At 34.8% G+C, this 21,200-nt stretch overlaps 2 pseudogenes; both read right to left on the bottom strand.

Annotated features, from left to right (window-relative positions):
• Nucleotides 1-5,271: 5,271 nt before the first annotated feature.
• On the bottom strand, nucleotides 5,272-6,224 carry LOC128046839 (olfactory receptor 4P4-like; annotated as a pseudogene).
• Nucleotides 6,225-17,403: 11,179 nt separating this feature from the next.
• LOC128046838 (olfactory receptor 4P4-like) lies at nucleotides 17,404-18,262 on the bottom strand (annotated as a pseudogene).
• Nucleotides 18,263-21,200: the final 2,938 nt, after the last annotated feature.

The following is a 21,200-nucleotide window of genomic DNA, read 5'->3' as shown; positions in this document are numbered from 1 at the left end:
TAAAGCCATACAATTATTTTAAACTGGAAGAAAATGTTGAGGTATACTAGACAAATACTCTAGTTCTAAATAAGAAGAATTTTAATTCAAAGCTTATAGAAAATATTAAAAAATGAATAAAGGTAGCTTGAAACACTTCATAAACAATCTGTTAAATCATATGGATTTAATATGGATTTGACATATGGAAATACAAACAATTCACTTGGGGTTGACCATAGTCTCTAAGAATGTAGTTTGTGTCTCAATAATTATTACATATATTACATAGAACTAGTAATTAGCCTCCAATTAAAATTTTAAAAAAAATTTTTTTAAGAAAAAAAGAACTGGTAACTACATACTCCAAGTATCCTTACTATCAATGTGGATCCCAAAATACATTATAAGTAATTAAAACCTTTTCTAAACTTTGTTACATGTCTTCTGCCCTAATCTTGTAGCTATATTTTATCAGTTAATTTATAAATTCCCTGCTTATCACTCTCTTTTACAGACAAAATTAATTCTGTCACATCCAAAAGGAAAAAGCCCTTTTCAATGAAGCCTTAACACAATTAAATTATATCTATGGCAAAATTTTAAGATTTAAAATTAGTTTACAGTGTAGCCATTAAAAAGTAAGGTTTTATGCCTCCAGTTATATTATAGAAATATTTCCTCATCTCTCCCTCTCTCTCCCCTATATAATGGTTAATCTAAAATGATATTCAAAATACTGATTTGGTCAACTTGAAGCAATCACTTATTCATTTGAATAGACATTAACAAAGCCATTATTTTAATTATGGGCATGGGAAAAAACAACCAGTTGAAAAAATTTTCCCACCCTTAAATTAAACAGGAACATTTTAGTTTACACATAAATAAATTAAGCCTATAAATAAACTAAGGCTTTTACAATAATTTACCAAAGCCAACTGTCTCCATTTCATACAGTATTAATATTTCTTCTAATTAAATTTGACTTTCTAACCAAACAGTTTTGTTAAACATGTGTTTGATCTCAAATTTTCTCAATTCTCAAGGCCACAAACATTTCTTTAATTCCTTTCTTGAGTTATTTTTTTGCTAACTTTCCATACAGCTGTATCCCACAATGCTTAAACTAGTGCTTAGATTTCTAGCTTCTCAATTTTAGTGGGGAAAGATCTCTAACTTTTATTTTTGACACAGTCATCAGTTTCAAGTGTGAACTCTTAACTATACTTCCTGTAACATTTTTCTGTATCTAAATTGTAGAGAAATAGCTTCTTCCCTAAATAATTCAGAGAATTATGAGATTCAAATTTTAAAACAGATGGAAACTTTGAAAAAAGTAAAAAAGTTAGCAAATGAAACAGTCTAAATTCAATTTGACATAAATACCAAATGTTGAATACAGTCTTGACAATTTAATAAAATATTCTTCAGTTAAGATTTTACACAACCCTGGGGTTCTCCACTATTATTAAAGGTAAAGTTTGGGAAAATATTAAAATCAAGGAGGTGAAATTACATGGGTTTATATTCTGGCTTTGCTAAGAGTGAGTATATGGCCTCAATATGTTATTTAATTACACTAACAGCAGTTTAATAATTTTTTTTATTAGTTTACAATTTCACATTTTCATGTGCCTAACATTCTTCTAAACATTGTCTAAACAAACTTTTCAATCATCTCTATAACTCTAATAAATAAATATTAGTAGTAAACTTAGCTTACAAATGGGGAAATTGAGTTTTAGGAAAATTAAAAACTAGTGCAAGATGGTCTTAATAAGTGGTAGAGTCAAGAGCTAAAACAGCATATTTCTTACTTAGCAATACACTTGGTAAAATGTTACACAGTTACCATAGTTCCTGAAACTTGCACTTTGTTGATGAGCATATCTACCTCCATATTTATTGTGAGAATTAATTAGATAAGAGGTGTGAGTCAGCCAGTATGTGTTAGAAGCTCAGTAAATATTTCAAGTGATTTTATCTTTGCTGTATCTCCGTAATCTTTTTTTTTTTTTCCTATGAATGGCTAATGTATGACGTTGAGAGTAATGTGAATTCAAATCATGGAATGAAATACTCTGAACAGTAGGTGAATGACCAGAATGAGGAAAGAATGGCAGGACTGAAAGGAAATGATATGAATGGATTCACAACAATTGAAGTGGAAGAACATGTGTGGGAAGTTACATCTCCTCCTTTCCATGATCCTACCCAAATGTGTGGAGCCTAAATGATTATAAGATACCGCTTATTTAACCAATAATCAATAACTATTTGTTGAAATAACTTCATTTTTTAAAAAATAGTATATAAAGTATTCAAATCACTTGAAGTTATCAGCATCACATTTATTACAGGAAACACAAGTGGAGAGCAAGGTACATAGAGATAAAGTAAATAGACTCAAATTTTGAGATATCTCCTTTCGATTTTTGTGGCCTGCCTAGAGTCTTTGGTAAACAATTTTTTAATATAAATTTATTTATTTTAATTGGAGGTCAATTACTTTACAGTAATGTATTGGTTAACTTAATTCTTGAACCATCTTTTCTTTCTTTTTTTGTCAGGATGGTGATCATGGATCATGACAATGGGTACTGGAAGGATTTTCTTTTTCTTTTGGATTTATTTTTTTCTCACTTTCTTGGTAATCTGTGAGTCATTTGTTTTTTTAATGACTGCTTTGCCCATTTTCTACCAAAGTCTTAATGCTATTTTCCTCTTGTTCAGCAAAACATGATTTCCCTATCACTGTCTGAAAGCAAAGTATAACGAATAAACAAAAATAAAGTGTACATTCTAAAACTATATATATCTTATTCCAGAACACTATTTTTTGCAAGTTGTTTGGATTTATGTTCCTGAATCGTGAGTTCACCAGGTGGATTTCCTCTAGATCCAAGTCATCAGATCCACTGACATGAATATCAAATCTGGATTATAAATAGTATGAAAACCACCATTAGCTATTGTGTTTGATTTAGGAAGCTCAGTTATTAGACATTCATTCCTCCTGGGCCTCAGTGACTGAATTCCCTTGCATTTCACTCAGAATTTTCTGATACAAACAACACTGTGGGGCTTTGCCTTGAGGGGGCTTATCCTTTCCACGATTTCTGTAATCTGAGTGAGAAACAAAGGACAGCTCTGGTACTAGGGTTCACTCTCAGAGTCAGAAAGATCCTCTGGAGGAGGAAATGGCAACCCATTAGAGTATTTTTGCCTGGGAAATCCCATGGACAGAGGAGCCTGGTGGGTTGCAATTCACGTGGTCACAAAGAGTTGGACATGGCTAAGCAGTGAGTTGAGCTAAAACTTATTGCAATTAATAGTCTTCATCGCCCCTCAAAAAGATTGTCTTCCCTGAGAGAGTTAGAATGGGTTTTACTTTATTTTCAAGTATTGATTTCCTAAAAAATTACAAACTAATAACTTGGTATTATTTTTACGAATTTAGAAAACTTCCAAAAATAATATAATTTTTTTTCAGTTAAACATGTTTTAATTTTTCCCCAAACATATCTTTTCCAAATGCCTTTCTTTTCTTATTCTTTCCCATGTGTTTCTGAAGATTCAGTTGCCTTCCAATGTGCTATATGAGCAAAATAAATAATAGCAAATGCATAGTGAGGATTTACTGTGTGTCATATACTAAGGGTTCTCTTTCATCTTAACATGGTCCTAGTGAGAAAGGCACTAAGTCTCCTAAATTTACCTATGAGTAAAATCAATGAGATAAGTTAATTTATAATTTGCCTAATGTTTCCAGGTGTTGGTTCGCAAACTGACCCCCATTAAGGAGGCAGGGAGAGACTGAAAAAAGAGGCAGACGGCTCCAGATTGGAAGGTGGCTCTTTTAATAAACAAGGGGACTTACAGGTGGGGCTCGTCACGGATGGCTACTAGACAAGCAGATCTTTGCCTCTTTATGTCAGAAAATTTAAGATCATATAGAGGCCTTTCCTGGGTTCATTCACATATTCAGTCCAGATGGTCTCAACAACACTTTATTATCTCAAGTCTGCATCCTTGAAAACATCTCCACCTATGGGGATGATGTTATTTAGTCACTCAGTTGTGTCTGACTCTGCAGCCCCATGACTACAGCAAGCCAGGTTTCCCTGTCCTTCACCATCTCCCAGAGCTTGCTCAAAATCACTTCCATTGAGTAGGTGATGCCATCCAACCATCTTGTTCTCTGTGATCCCCTTCTCCTCCTGCCTTCTATTTTTCCCAGCATCAGTCTTTTCCAATGAGTCAACTGTTCACATTAGGGGGCCAGATTTTTGGAGCTTCTGCTTTAGCATCAGTCCTTCTAATGAATATTCAGGGCTGATTTCCTTTAGGATGGACTAAACAAAGTGATCACATGGATCACAGCCTTGTCTAACTCAAGGAAACTATAAGCCATGCCATGCACGACCCCTCAAGATGGACGAGTCATGGAGGAGAGTTCTGACAAAATGTGATCCACTGAAAAATGGAATGGCAAACCACTTCAGCATTCTTGCCTTGCGAACCCCATGAACAGTATGAAAAGGCAAAAATTTGGACAATAAATAGAACTCAAATTCAAGAATGGGTGGACAAATGAGGAACTTCTGATGCCCAAGCCCATCTCATTGCTCTAGCAGTGGTCATGTCCTCTCCATGACCGACACCAGGCAGAGAGGATAGTACCTATAAAAGTCAGAAGGGCAGCTAGTTCTAGGGGAAGGAAGCAGTGAGGACAGGAAGGAACAGGTGATGGACTTTGGAGATGATAACTGTGCTCTATTTCTTGATTTAGGTACAGAGCACAGGTTTATTTCCTTCATAGTTCTGTCTCTCCCTGTTTTGTTTTTGTTTTATTTCTTTATGGATTATATGTACTAATTAATATATGAAAAAATATGTAAGATGCCTTAAAACCATACATAAGTCAGTGAAACTACTTGAGGCAGAGTGTTAGGTTAGGTACGTCTTCAAAGAATTAACTTGAAAACAAATTTAGGTATTTCCTATTTAGTCTTCATCTACAAATATCATAACCAAATTATTTTTTTTAGTTAAACACTCAGAATTGCCTACTCTATATAACATAGCAACTGTTTCTTTAAGCTAATACATTTTTAATCACATAAGTCTCTACCAAATCTCAGAGTGACCAACAGATTTGTCATTTTTGTCATAATTTTTCAGCTTATCATCTCTGACATTTAGAAAGTAAATAATTTGGGCTCTTTGATTTGAAAGTTAATTGAGTTCTCTGATTCCCAAGTCCACTTTTACTTCCACATAGAAGTTTTAACACATTGAGTTGGGGAAATTAATTATGCCTCTCTTCTGAAAACATCTTTTGGTACCAACCCTTCTCATGGCCTTTTTCATCTCTGTATTTCTCAGAGTGTAGATTAAGGGATTGAATATAGGAGCAATTATGGTATAAAAGAGAGAAAATATTTTGCCCTCAGGGAAAGTGGTAGGGGTTCTTAAATAGATAAGGATTGACGGTCCAAAAGTAAGATAACCACAGTGATGTGAGACCCACAAGTAAACAGGGCTTTGTGTCTTCCTTCAGCTGAGTGATTTCTTAAGGTGAATAATATAATGACATAGGACCCAAACAAGTGAACAAAGGTTACTAAGGCAACCATTCCTGAATTGGTAACCACAAGGATACCAGTGACATAGGTATCAGTACAGGCAACTTTCAACAAAGGAAAAATGTCACAATAGTAGTGGTCAATTTCACTGGGGCCACAAAAGGCCAAACTGATTAGCATAGAGAACAGAGAAAAGGCATGGACAGCCCCACCAGCCCAAGCTGCCAGGATGAGGATATTGCACCTTTTCCTGTTCATGGTAATCATGTAGTGCAGAGGCTTGCAGATGGCAACCCAGCGATCAAAGGCCACGATTGTAAGGATGCACATTTCAGTCATTCCTAAGAAGTGCAAGGAAAAGACCTATAACATACAGTTACCATAAGAGATGGTTTTCCTTCCTAGGAGCAGGTCACTGATCAGCTTGGGTGTCACACAAGAGGTATAGCAGATGTCCATAGAGGATAAGTGGCTGAGGAAATAGTACATTGGTTGGTGACAAAGAGGGCTACATCAGATAGAGACAAGGATCAGAAGGTTTCCCACCAAGATGGCAATGTAACAAAATAAGAACACAAAGCAAAATATTTGTATGTTTTTGTCACAGGAAAGTCTCCAAAAAATAAATTCTGAGATGCTCCTCTGACCTTCCATGTATTGTATGCTATCTGCAAACAGTTGAGTAACTGAAAAAAAAAATAAAATGAAAGAAAATATTTAAAATATGATCACAGTCATATAAAAGCTGCTAACAAGCCATTAAAGTTAATTTTAACAAATTACTGAAGCTAGTTAATAAATTAATGATATTATATTTTTCTTAGGAATCATAGCTCATTTCTTCAGTATTGTTTTCAAATATTTTGTTACATTGGTAATAATAAAAATAAATGTTATTAAATTTTCAAAATATAATTGTTTAGGCTTCCCAGGTGGCTCTAGAGGTAAAGAACCCATCTGCCAATGCAGAAGACACAAGAGACATGGGTTTGATCCTTGGGTCGAGAATATCCCCTGTAGTAGGAAATGGTAACCCAATGCAGACTTCTTGCCTGGGAAATTGGGGGTTCAGGACAGGGAACACGTGTATACCTGTGGCAGATTCATGTTGATGTATGGCAAAACCAATACAATATTTTAAAGTAATTAACTTCCAATTAAAATAAATAAATTTATATTTTAAAAATAAGAACCTAGTGGGCTGTGAATCCATGGGTCTGCAGTAAGTCGACTGAGCACATGGTTTACAGTACAGAACAGGCATTACAGACATTCCTTGATTCATGGTGGTTCATGTTGCAACTTTATTGACTTTATGATAGTATGAGAATAGTAAGCATCAAGAAGAAACTGTACTTGAATTTTGATTTTCTCCTTGATCTAGCTATAGGTGATTATGATACTGTGTTATAATGCTGGGTCTGAGCACTGAGTCATAATAGCCTTCAGGCAGCCTGGTGGTCACACAGGCAAAGAACTGACGCAATTACAACCATTCCGTACCAGACAGCCATTCTGTTTTTCACTTTTAGTGGAGTATTCAATAACTTACATGAGACAGGCTTTGTGTTAGAAATAGACTTTGTGTTAGTTTGTTAAAAATAGGCTTTGTGTTAGATTATTGTTGTTGTTCAATCGCTAAGTCATGTCCAACTCATTAGGACCCCCATGAACTTCAGCACTCCAGGCTCCCCTGTCCTTCACTATCTCCCTGAGTTTCCTCAAACTCATTTCCATGGAGTCACTGATGTCATCTGACCATCTCATCCTCTGTTTTCCCCTTCTTCTCCTGCCTTCAATCTTTCCCAGCATAAGAGACTGTTCCAGTGTGTTGGCTCTCTGCAATAGGTAGTAAAAGTATTAGAGATGATTTTGCTCAATTGCAGGCTAATGTTAGTATTCTGAGTATGTTTAAGATAAGCTGGACTAAACTATGATGTCCAGTAGGTTCAGTTCAGTTCAGTCGCTCAATCATGTCTGACTCCTTGCAAACCCATGAATTGCAGCAGGCCAGGCCTCCCTATCCATCACCAACTCCTGGAGTCTACCCAAACCCATGTCCATTGAGTCGGTGATGCCATCCAACCATCTCATCCTATTTCATCCCCTTCTCCTCCTGTCCCCAATCCTTCCCAGCATCAGGGTATTTTCCAATGAGTCAACTCTTATATGAGGTGGCCAAAGCATTGGTTTCAGCTGCAACATCAGTCCTTCCAATGAACACCCAGGACTGATCTCCTTTAGGATGGATTGGTTGGATCTCCTTGCAGTCCAAGGGACTCTCAAGAGTCTTCTCTAACACCACAGTTCAAAAGCATCAATTGTTCAGCGCTCAGCTTTATTCACCATCCAACTCTCACATCTATACGTGACTACTGGAAAAACTATAGCCTTGACTAGACGGACCTTAGTCGGCAAAGTATTGTCTCTGCTTTTGAATATGCTATCTAGGTTGGTCATAACTTTTCTTCCAAGGAGTAAGCATCTTTAAATTTCATGGCTGCAATCACTATCTGCAGTGATTTTGGAGTTCAAAAAATAAAGTCTGACACTGTTTCCACTGTTTCCACTCTTTCCCCATCTATTTTCCATGAAGTGATGGGACCGGATGCCATGATCTTTGTTTTCTGAATGTTGAGCTTTAAGACAACTTTTTCACTCTCCTCTTTCACTTTCATCAAGAGGCTTTTTAGCTCCTCTTCACTTTCTGCCATAAGGGTGGTGTCATCTGCATATCTGAGGTTATTGATATTTCTCCTGGCAATCTTGATTCCAGCTTGTGTTTCTTCCAGTCCAGCGTTTCTCATGATGTACTCTACATAGAAGTTAAATAAGCAGGGTGACAATATACAGCCTTGACATACTCCATTTCCTATTTGGAACCAGTCTGTTGTTCCATGTGCAGTTCTAACTGTTGCTTCTTGACCTGCCACAGGTTTCTCAAGAGACAGGTCAGATGGTCTGGTATTCCCATCTCTTTAAGAATTTTCCACAGTTTATTGTGATCCACACTGTCAAAAGCTTTGGTATAATCAATAAAGCAGAAATAGATGTTTTTCTGGAACGCTCTTGCTTTTTCTATGATCCAGCGGATGTTGGGCAATTTGATCTCTGGTTCCTCTGCCTTTTCTAAAACCAGTTTTGTATTCAATCCATTTTCAACTTGTATTTTCAGGTTATGATGAATTTATTGGGATGTAATCTCATTGAACGTCATGAATATCTGAACTATTTCCCACAGATAAATTATACCATTCTTACTTTTAACACTTTAACAACAGTGCTGGTAATACAATTTAATAAAGGACATTTTTTAACATAATTTTCAAATGTGCCCTTCAGAAAGGTAATTTTTTTTTAATTACATGATGCTCCATTCCCCTACCATGATATAGAACACTTTCCCGGACTTGTCTGTAGTCATATGATCATGGAATACAGTACATGTAATAAAAGTCACCTAAATTCTGAGCTATGTTATTAGGATTATGTGTTGTCCCTTGAAATAGAAGAGTGAAGGTAGAGTAAGTACTGCATATTGAACTTGGGAAACCAATCTTGCTAGCTATTTTATAAGACTGATATTATTTGAAAATATAGCAAAAATTGTCAGTGGTTGGTATTTTAAAAAAGAAAATTATATTTCATATTTAAACTTAATGTAAAATAATGTTCAAGGTGCATTTTATAGTCATTAAAATTAACAGTGCAAATAAAGAGATACAATAATTGAAATTAACAAATAATTTAAATTTGGTACTTGTGCTCTCTGCTGGAATAAATTATGGACAGCAAAAATCTGAAAATTTAGTCACCTCAATGTAAATGTAAGGCAAACTTTGTGGTCAAGAAGTGCTCAGTTGTGTTCTGTTGCATGGCTTTTTAATAGATTTGCATGTAGTATATTCTTTTTGATCAAGGTAGGACTTAACACTAAGGTGACGAAAGAATGTACTACTGAGAACACACACTTCTCAGTTTTATTCCAGTCACTCATGAGGAATTAGGTAGCATGCAGGTAGTTGTTTACCTGACTCCTCTGTCAGATGTAGTAGCCATGCTGGGCTCCATAGGCTTTTTTTTTTTTTTTTACATCTGTTTTATTTTGTTTTGGTCAAAAAAAAAACTATGAATTTATAGATATTGATTTTTTTCTTTTTATACAAATCTTTTATTACAAAATTTTCGATGTAACAAAATGAATAGGTTAACATGTTCACTATTTTCCAAACTGTGTAGCTGTATTGCTAGTGATATTTATCACACTGCAAAATATGTTGAGAGTAATTCTTTTTTCAATTTTAGCTCAATATCTTTGCCTACATTAAAAAGGGCAAGTATTAACTTAATCATATTGTGTCATTATATCCCTAAGATGCCTTTTTTAACATGAAGATTATATCCATAGTCTCCTTTTCATTAACATGAAGACAATAGGGTTGTATATTTTAAATTATGTACCATTTATACCCTATATTCCACAAAATGTCAATTTATACCATAAACTCCATAAAATTTAGCTTTGATATATCTTTAAATGTATCACCTCAATTGCAATTAATAACTAATTTATGAAAAAATATTATATTGCATTCCTTTGACTGAAAGTACAAGAAACAAAAGTGATTTAAAATTTATTGAAAATAAATGTCTAGTTATTATGTAGCATAAGAGTAAAAGTACTCATCTAATCCAACCATATTATTTTCAGTATCAAATGAACTGATTTAAAATAAAATAAGTGAATGTCCCAAACTACAGAACCAGTAAACCGTAGCATTTATAAACTAGATCTTCCAGGTCTTACTATGTATATCATTGCTTTCTACAGGAAAGGGGCACATATAAAAGATAGCAGTAAAAGCATTATCATTACTTTCATCTCATGAAAGATGACAGACTCCCAGATCACTATAAAACATACTATGATAATTATAAGAATAGATGCATGGTGTAGCACGTCTGTAATTTAAAATCATTTCATAACATCAAGCTTTCAATCTAAACACTACAGATATTAATGTTTTGATCTTATAAAAATAGGTTATCAGTTTTCTTGAAGGCACTAGTAGAATAATGACCTTCATGAAGGTTAAGACATTGAACACATAAGTGAAGAAAACATTATTAGGTCAAAAATCAAGTGAGATGCAAAAGCGATAAGGTCAAAATTAGATATGATGAAGATACCAAAATAAAATGGAGGACAAACCACTTTTATCCAAGCATTGGTAAACTTCTGATGGTTACAGAGAGGATATTGGTCACCTAGATGTTTCTGATACTCAGATGTTTACTATCAAGTGAAATAATGTAAACTGAAAGTTAGTTACTTTTTTGTTTCAGTTTTTTATATTTATGCTTTATATGGAAGAGGACATTTAAATCTAAAAAGACCGTCCAGTTTAGATTGGATAATTAATCATCCTTTATGAATCTTGGCGATTGTCACATCTTATTCTTGATGCTTTATATGTTTTACTTTATTTTACTACTGCTGCTGCTGCTGCTGTTAAGTCTCTTCAGTGGTGTCCGACTCTGTGAGACCCCATAGACGGCAGCCCATTAGGCTCCCGTCCCTGGGATTCTCCAGGCAAGAACACTGGAGCGGGTTGTCATTTCCTTCTCCAATGCATGAAAGTGAAAAGTGAAAGTGAAGTTGCTCAGTCGTGTTCGACTCTTAGCGACCCCATGGACTGCACCCTACCAGGCTCCTCCATCTGTGGGATTTTCCAGGCAAGAGTACTGGAGTGGGATGCCATTGCTTTCTCCTTTATTTTACTATTTATAATGAAATCTTCAGTATAAAAAGAACTGTTTTGGATTTATTCATTCACACAAGTTGTTCTTGGTTGTATAACACAATGTACTTTAAACTTGAATTGCAACAACTACACCTGTGATATAAACACATCTTTCCAGCAAACAATGAGAGAACACATGAGTTTATAAAACAAAATCCATACATAACAATGCTGTATCTTTTCTTTACATTCTTCTTTCGTTGAATAAAGGCACAGACATACATTTCAATGAAATCACTTGAAATAAATGAAACCCAAACAAAACCCAAATTGAATTTCTGTTGAAAAAATAAACTCAAACTGGCTATCTCACTTCCTCCCTGCAAAGTTTCTTGATATTTAATTTGAAGTAAGTAGTCTGTTATTTCATGCCACCAATATTAAGTTAAGAAGTTAATTTGCACCTGCTGTAGTACTGCTTAACTATCCTATTTACCCTTCATGAGGTACTATCAGTGTTGTGAAACTATTCTTCAGGAAGTGAAGTAGGATATGTTTCATATATATACATATATATATATAAAATTACCCTGTGGCTAACCATACATTTGCTTAACCTGAGTCTGATGAATCTAGACAATTATAGGCAACTGATATTTTAAAAAATAGGAATTTCCTCAAATATTAGAGTTTGGAGGATCTCTGAGAAACTGAAAATTTCATCATTTTTAAATGTATTATCCAAAGCACACATGCTGTTTGTAATATAGTATCAAAATAAAACTCATTTTAAGCCTTGCTAAAATGTTTTATATATCACATCAGAATATATACCCTTAAAGTAACACAATTAATGACAAATAGAGCTGGTGAGCCTAAAACAAATACTGTAAAGATGATTCCCTGCACGTAATTTGCAGATGGTCTTCAAGTTAGTTTTAACTTATTCAGGAAAATGTGTTGGTCACACAACTGCCCCTCGCTCCGCCTTCATTTACACAGTTTGCTAACCATTCACTAGCATTTACATATAGACTTAAAATTAAATGTAAGTCTATAAAGCAGTGATTCAGACAAATCTAGATCAATTCTCTAAAAATATCTTCAAATATTGCTTGGATTTTCAGGAAGAAAAATCCTACTGTTATACAGAGTGAGTGGTGGTTTGAATACCCCTGAAAACTATCCTGTATTCACAGAGAAACAATTGTTCATTCCACAAGAAGATGATCTAGGATTTTAAATGCTGATGACTCACCAACACCTGCTTATACTAAAGAGTAAACAAGAATATTTTTTTCAAATATCTGCTAAGGCAGCACTCACATCCATGCCCTCAGAGTCATCTCTTTGATGCCTGTGCCTGAAAGAAACTTGTTCTACATGAACCAAACATAACCTGAGAAGAAGCCATAAGAGTATTTTGATTTAGAAAGTTAAATAAATTGTTTTCCCAAAAGCATTTCTTAAATATTCTAACCAAGGAACGCTAATCAGTTGTCCAAGATTATATTTCACAGCCTTCTGGGAATTCTCAGAATATAAATGTATTTAACTTTTTGTGTTAGCGAAGTTCTGGGCAGTGTCTCTAGAGGTCAGTAATGTTATTCAGATCCAAAAAAGCTCAGTAAATTCTGCCAGTTCTGTCTAATTTCCTCCTGTGAAGAACAGAAACTAACCTAGGTAATCCTTTGGGAGCACCGAGTTTGCTTTGAAGAAGACCTCTGTCTCCAGACCAAAGAAGAAAAGAAGTTAGAGGAAAATCAGAAAGAGATATTCAGAGTCCCAACATTTTTTATGAACAAAAACCACATAAGATACCTATGAGTCAGTTAACAATTTTTTTCTGGGAGAAGCTCTGCTGTTTTGCAAGGGAAACCAAGAGTTAGGTACCCATGAATCCATCCTGAACTCACAGAGAAGTAAGAATTTTTTCCACAGGGATGTGATCTGGTCTTTTGATTACAGATATAATTTCTTTACACCTGCTCTGAATTGTGAGCAAGCCAGAGATATTTTTGTATACCTGCTAAAGCAATCTGCACATGCATTAGGTAGGAGTCACCTGCTTTATGCTTTTGCCTGGAGGAAATGATATCTGCAAGAGCCAGATATAAACAGGGGATTATAAGAATTCATTCTTTGAAAACTAGGGGCATTTTTTTCCCCAAAAATGTTTCTAAAGCAGTCTTGCTATAATCACTAACCGGTTGTCCAAGGTTATATTCCTCAGGCTTCCTGGGAATTTTTAGTCTGTAAATTTGCTTTTCACTTTGCTTTAGCAGGGCTCTGGGCACTGAGTCTCTCTAGAGGGCAGCATTCTTATTCAGACCTGAGGAAGGAAGGTCAGGAAATTCTGCCGTCTTTACCTAATGCTCTTGTTTGAAAAGCAGGAGGGAGACTTAGTAGCCCTGAGGAAGCATGAGGTTTCTTTGGAGGAGGTCTCTACTTCTTGAGAGGGGACCAACAGAGAGAATAAAAGGGAAGCATACAGAGTTTGAATAATTGTCATAGACAAAGCAATATGGATGCAGGAGTCACATTCCTCTCAGTCCCAGGTTATTTACTTTCACATTTATTTCCATTTCTCAAATGGGAGATTAGGTTTTGCAAAGAAAAGGAAGAGAAAATAACCAAACCAAATTAACTTTCCTTTCCTTTCCTCTTGGGTAAAGGGAAAAGATACACACAACTGTGAATCATCAGTTGGGAGTCAATATTACAGGTTATTACAATATATTGGATATAACTGCCTGTGCTATAGTGAATTCTTATTGTTTCTCAGTTTTACATGTAGTAGTTTGTATCCATTAACCCCATACTCCTAATTTGTCCTTCCTCCCCTTTCTCTCCCCTTTGATAATCACGGGGTTTTTTTTCTACTTTTGGGAGTCTGCTTGTGTTTTGTATATGATTCATTTGTATTGTTTTTCAGATTTCACATGTAAGTGATATCATATTGTATTTGTCTTTGACTTATTTCACTAAGAATAATACTCTCTAGGACTATTGATGTTGTTGTAAAAGGCAATATTTCATTCTTTCAAAATTATCATCAATCTGGAAAATTTTCAGTAATCAGCCCTTCAATTTTTTTTTCTTATTGTTATCCAAACCCTAGAGTTTAATAAACATTGGTTTTTCACTTTTATTTTACTTCACTGATAATGAATATTAATATCTTTTTGATATTCTCTATCTTCTTGTCTTTCTAATTCTGTGTTCTGGTAATTTGTTAATAACTGCAATTCTATTTACTGTTTCTTTCTTAAGATAAGATAAATTTCTTAAGATATTTACTGTATCTTTCTTTTTTGTTTTATCCATCAAATTTCAAATTAAAATATTATTTTTTATTTAGTTTTTTTAAATATTCTGGACAATTTTGAGATTCATATATCATGTTTTAAAAATAATTATTTTTATATAATAAATATTTTTACATTATATTTTTGCCTGATGACCTCAATAAAGGAAGTCATTGTGTGACATACTCTGCAATATCTATTTTCAATATAATTTTCCCCTATATTCAAGATGATTTTTTTAATGTGGTCATAATCTTTTGGAAAAAATTAAATATTTTGTCTTTCAGTTTGATTTTGAATTCAAGAATGTTTATCTCATTTGTGCTATAATAGAAGTTCCTAGAAAGTTGTAATTGTCTATATTTTGTGTTTGTGTACATATAAGTGTTTCTGTGTGCATTGCAAACCAGCATTAGCATTTGTTGTTGTTCAGTTGCTCAATCATGTCCAACTCTTTGCAACCCCATGGACTGCTTTCTTGTCCTTCACTACCTCCTGGGGCTTGCTCAAATCCATGTCCATTGAGTCTGTGATGCCATATAATCATCTCATCCTCCGTCGTCCCCTTATCTTCCCGCCTTCAATCTTTCCCAGCATCAAGGTCTTTTCCAATGAGCTGGCTCTTTGAAGCAGGTGGCCAAAGTATTGGAGCTTCAGTTTTAGCATCAGTCCTTCCAACGGATATTCAAGATTATTTTTCTTTAGGATTGACTGGTTTGACTCCTTGCAGTCCAAGAATCTCTCATGTTCTCCAACACCACAGTTTGAAGGCATCAATATTTGGCACTCAGCCTTCTATACTGTCCAGCTCTCAGATCCATACATGACTACTGGAAAACCAAAGCTTTGAACATTCAGACCTTTCCTGGCAATGAAATGTCTCTGCTTTTTAATACAGTGTAGATTTGTCATTGCTTTTCTTTCAGGGAGCAAGCTTCTTTTAATTTCATGGCTGCAGTCACTATTCACAGTGATTTTGGAGCCCAAGAAAACAAAGTCTGTCACAATTTCCATTGTTTCCTCATTTATTTGCCATGAAGTGATAGGACCGGATGCCATGATCTTTTTTTTGTGTTGAGTTTTAAGCCAGCTTTTTCACTCTCCTCTCTCACCTTTATCAAGAGGCTCTTTAATTCCTCTTCGCTTTCTGCTTTACCTGCTTATACCTTCTTTACCTGAAACTACTGCCCCTATTTAGAGGCCACTGAAATGCATTTTTCTTTTTACTCAGAATCTAAGTAAATAATTTTCCAGCTTTACTTATGATAAGCAACTCCATATCCTCTAGTAAATATCTTATTTGTAAATATTTCCCAGTGATGATTACCTAAATGTTAATCTTGTAAACATTCCCTGACACTCCATTCTGGGACAGAGAAGGCAATGGTACCCCATTCCAGTACTCTTCCCTGGGAAATCCCATGGGTGGAGGAGCCTGGAAGGCTACAGTCCATGGGGTCACTGGGAGTCAGACACGACTGAGCAACTTCACTTTCACTCTTCACTTTCATGCATTGGAGAAGGAAATGGCAACCCAATCCAGTGTTCTTGCCTGGAGAATCCCAGGGATGGAGGAGCCTGGTGGGCTGCCGTCTATGGGGTTGCACAGAGTTGGACACGACTGACGCGACTTAGCAGCAGTAGCAGCCATTCTGGGAATTTTTCCTAAGTTCCATTGTACAAAGTACTTTTCTAACAGTCTTATTCTTTGTATCTGTGATTGACAGCTTGATTGGCACTGGTTAATATACCCCAGACCTCAGTGATGAATTCTAAAAGTGTCAGAAGTTTCACATATTTCTAAACCTTTTATTGCATCCACCCTAATGTCTTTCTAGTGACATTTTAAAATTTAATATATTTTAGTTTATGTCAGTAATATATTAGCAAAGATTATTAATACAAGGGTACACCACTATCTTAAAATTTTAAGTATTAAAATTTACAATATAAAACATTAAAAAGAAACAACAGAAGACATATATATACCAAAAGACATTCCAAAATGTTAAGAGCAGTACTACTCTTAATAGCTCTAAGCGAGAAATTATCCAAATGCCTAGCACCAAAAGAATGGATAAATTAATGGTCACATATTCATGCAATGAGATGCTGTAGATCAATGAAAGCAATCAGAGAAGTCAATACATAATGAATGTGTATTACAAACACAATAATAGAAAAATGGACACAGGAGTATGATCTTTATTGCTATCTTTCTAGAGGATACAAAAAGAGATATAAATTGATTTTAAAGATAAAGATAGTGATTTTGTGGGGAAATTGTGATTATACAGGGATACGAAGTGGAGTTCTGGTATATTGATAATTTCTGACTCAATCTGGCTGCTGATTACATGGTGTTGCTTAGGTTTTGACCGTTCACGAACTATACATGAGTGGCCTGCATATATAGTCGAATAAACGTTTGAAAATGGAAGGTAATATCTTATTCAGTTTCTCAGCATTTTAAGGCATAAAATGTGCATGATTTATTTTACCTTTTTTCAATAGGATGATAAATATGTAACTTTTTGTTTTTATCACATGGTCTGGCTATTTTGCATAAACATAGTCCTTAATTGTTAAGACAGATGAAGGAGGGTAAGAATAAAAATAATGCTGAAAATTATGTAAGGTGCCAGTGTAGAAACATAGAACAGACAGGATATGCCCCCCACCCCCACTTATCTCTTCAAGCAGAGGTGATGAAAATGGATGTTATTCCCAGTCGTGGTCTCACGGAACCTCCTCATGAAACGCAGAAAAGCTTCAGAAAAGTTACTTTCTTTCCAGAAGTACATGACGACACCAAACTTTCCTGAAGGCATTCTTCATCTCTGTGTTTTATCTTCTGGGAAAGTTGTGGCTGGTCTGATGTAAAATAATGACGCAGGTGCGAAAAACAGGACTACAACTGTGATATGAGAACTGCGAGTGGAGAGAGCTTTGCTGCGGCTTTCCACGGAATATGCCCTGATGACAAACAATATAAAAAAGTAAGACAGCATCAAGACAGCAAAGGTAACCAAAACAACTAGGCCTGAATTAGCAGTAACTAAGAAACCTATCATGCATGTATTCGAGCAGGCCAGTTTCAGCAAAGGATACACGTCACAGAAGTAGTGATCTATCTAATTGGGGCCACAGAAGGGCAAGAAGATGGTGAGAAGAAACTGACTGGCAGAGTGTATAAATGCCCCCAGTACAGCAGGCAATGATGGCATTACACCTCTGCCTGCCCATGATGACGGCGTAGTGCAGTGGCTTGCAGATGGCCACGGAATGGTCATAGGCCATCCCTGTGAGGATAAAGATCTCAATGCCTCCAAAGAAATGCGTGGTAAAGAGCTGTGCCATGTAGTTCCTACAGGAAATGGTCTTCCTTTCTGCCAGTAAGTCAGTTATTAGCTTGGGTATCACAATAGATGTGTAGCTAAGGTCACAGAGTGAGAGGTAATTAAGGAAGAAATACATGGGCTGCTCAATGAGCTGACTGCTGGTGCTAGAAATCATGATGAGTGCATTTCCTATCCAAATAGCAAGGGAGCAAAATTAAAATAAGATGAACGATTTCAGTGTTCTTGTTTCTGGAAAGTCCCAAGAGAATAAATACAGTGACATTATTGCATTTTTCCATGGTTAGTGTAGATGGAACACATAAATCACCTGAAATGATATAATTCATGAACCAATATTTAGAAATGGTTATTGAGAAGAGTAATGATCCTATGATTTGAGAGGCACTAATTATTAATAGGTTTAGTAGGACTCATTTAAGTGTCTCTGAATAAAAATCAGGTACTCAAGATACTCTCTTCTAAAAATCTGCGTTAATATATACTGACTGATTTCTGTTAGTTTTTCCAGCAAATTGTGATCAGCATCTGTGTTGGTCAACATGAACATCTTTTATCAATCCACAATAGAGTTTTGAATGCTTCTGAAAAGATGGCAGTGGTTGGTTAACAATGTACTCCATCAAAAACTTTTATAATAGTAAATAAGAAAAATAAACTAGGATAAATTCTTTTCAGATGTCTTCATGGTGTCTGCATTTTCATACTATGTATTTTCATAGTCAATCTCATACTTGGTTTCCTGATCAATTTCTGTTTAGATGTCTGGTTCAATTCTCCCTATGATTGATTAAGTTAACATTGTTACCTACATGGTGAATAATTGCATTCTAATAGAGATATAATTTTAAAATAAATAAAATTTGTTTTCATAGCAGAATTTTAAAAGCTTCTGCTAAATTAAAATTAAATTAATTTTAGGAATTTGTTTCAAGACAAATTTATTGAGAAGTAGCTTCTGATCAGTCCCCAAATCAGACCATGGTATATTAGCCAGTAAGTAGAAAGGCTGTTCATTTCAATTTGAATAAAATAATAAGGTTGAATATACTACTAGCTTGAAGAATTCACTATATACTTCAAAGATGTCCTTTATCATGACTAAAACATATTAAAGCATTTACATAATTTTAAATCTCTATCTAAAGGAAAATTAGGAATAATCTCAGAAAAGCCAATTCATCAATATGCATTTACTAGGAGTCTACTAAAATTTTTCCTTGAAGGTTAGCTCTCTTTTTATCCAAAAGGATATAGCTATGCTTATTTCTTACCTGGTATTCTTCCTTGATTCATCTTCCTCATTGACATAGAACTACTATGATTAACTTCACATATTTGAATGTCTTTAAAAATAATGATCACAATCTAATCATTCATTATATTTTGGGGGTATCCCTCGTTATATGTCTTAACTAAGCCACTAAATTCAGACATAAATTTTGCAAGGTAGTTAATATATTTAATCTTTTTCTTTTTAAAAACCTAAGAAAAATATTCTTTAGAATTCAGATTGACTCTGGGACAATTTTGATCACGGGTGAGAAAAAAAAATTTTTTTTAATGCATAAAATAGTGTACACATGACAAGATGATTGTGTTAAAATAAATGTACACAAAAATAATGTTCAAGGGTTAAATAATTTGTATATAATAACATATATAGTATGCAGCAAACTAGGGTTTATAGCTTAACTTTTCTGACTCCATTGCCTGTTTTACAACATTTCAAAAAGGACAAAAAAACAAAGCAACAAGATAGATTTAACATTATCCCCACTTCACACAACTCTGAAGTTTGCATAGATTTCTTAAACCTTCTAGATGAAATTATGATACCTCCTGATATCACTGTTCCATTCTAGTTGCAAAAACTTATATTTTAAAAAATGTATAAATGGAAACACAGAACATAGTTAGCCTAAAGTCTCTACGAGAAACCACAAACCAAGTCAGCTCCAAATTGTCATAAATAAGACACTACTTCTGTAGGAAGCAATTTCATATTCTTTCAAGTGTGAGCACTAACCGTGCATCTCAACTCTTAGTCATGTAAAATAATAGGCGGGAGATATGTTCTAAGGAGCATGTCCTAACACTGCCACTTCTTATATCTATGAACTTGAAAACTCCTGGCTCTGTGAAATGAAGAAATTAGCTTCATTGTTCTAATAGTCCTTTCCACTATTACATCTTTTTCAGAATAAAAATTAGCTGAGTATTGCTTAATGTTTTACTGACTTTCTCCCTTTAGTTATAACAATGTGTCCTTTTTTTATATATGCAGTCATCCTGCAGTATTATTTTATGACTTTGATCTTATTTTTCCAGAATCTGTTATTCCACCCTCAGTTTACTCTCAGATCCTCCTTGAATTTCCTGGTCCCTTAATGAAAAAAATTCTTAGTCTGTAGAATTCACAATAAAGCCTATTTTAAAATCAGCAGCTAATTAATATTTTCTTATCCCAGTAGTTTAAAATATATTGTAAGAAATATCATATATTTATGGAAGTTCCTGGCAAGGAAAAAAAAAGACATAATTTACTCACATATTTTCCTCTGCACTTATCTTGACTCTATTCTTCTTGTATAGTTTCTGTCCTGTCTTCATTGAAATGACAGTCATCCTTTAACTGCTCAAGTGATTTCCTTTCAAGTTTCTAACTTGAATGCTACTGCTGAGTTTCACTTTATAATTTTCCCTGATCTGTAAAAATAGTTAGACATTTACATAATTTTAGTAACTTCTGTCCCCTACAGCACCATCAAATCAAATAAATGATGGGGATTTATTTCACAGAAAAAATCTTGAGGGTAAGAAGAGTATTCTGTTATCCAAAACTAGTCAAATAGAGATTTATAGACTCTGTGTTTGTACTACCACATCATTCCTGAGGGGTTTAGACACAAAACTCTGTAAAATTTTAAGTAAACTTTATATCCTAAAGGTACATATATTTCTTCCCTAAAGGTTGCTTTCTTAGTTCAAGTTAATTGTGTATATTGGGTTTCCCAGGTGGCTCAGTGGTAGAGAATCCACCTGCCAATGCAGGAGATGTGGGTTTAATCTCTGGGTCAGGAAGATCCCCTGGAGAAGGAAATGGCAACCCACTCCAGTATTCTTGCCTGGAAATCCCATGGAAAGAGGAGCTTAAAAGGCTACAGTCCAGGGGGTCGCAAAGATTCAGACATGGCTTAGCGACTAAACAGCAACAAT

Source organism: Budorcas taxicolor, chromosome 4, assembly GCF_023091745.1.
Source record: "Budorcas taxicolor isolate Tak-1 chromosome 4, Takin1.1, whole genome shotgun sequence".
In the NCBI taxonomy this organism is placed as follows: domain Eukaryota; kingdom Metazoa; phylum Chordata; class Mammalia; order Artiodactyla; family Bovidae; genus Budorcas; species Budorcas taxicolor.
This window is presented reverse-complemented; position numbering and strand designations above follow the sequence as displayed.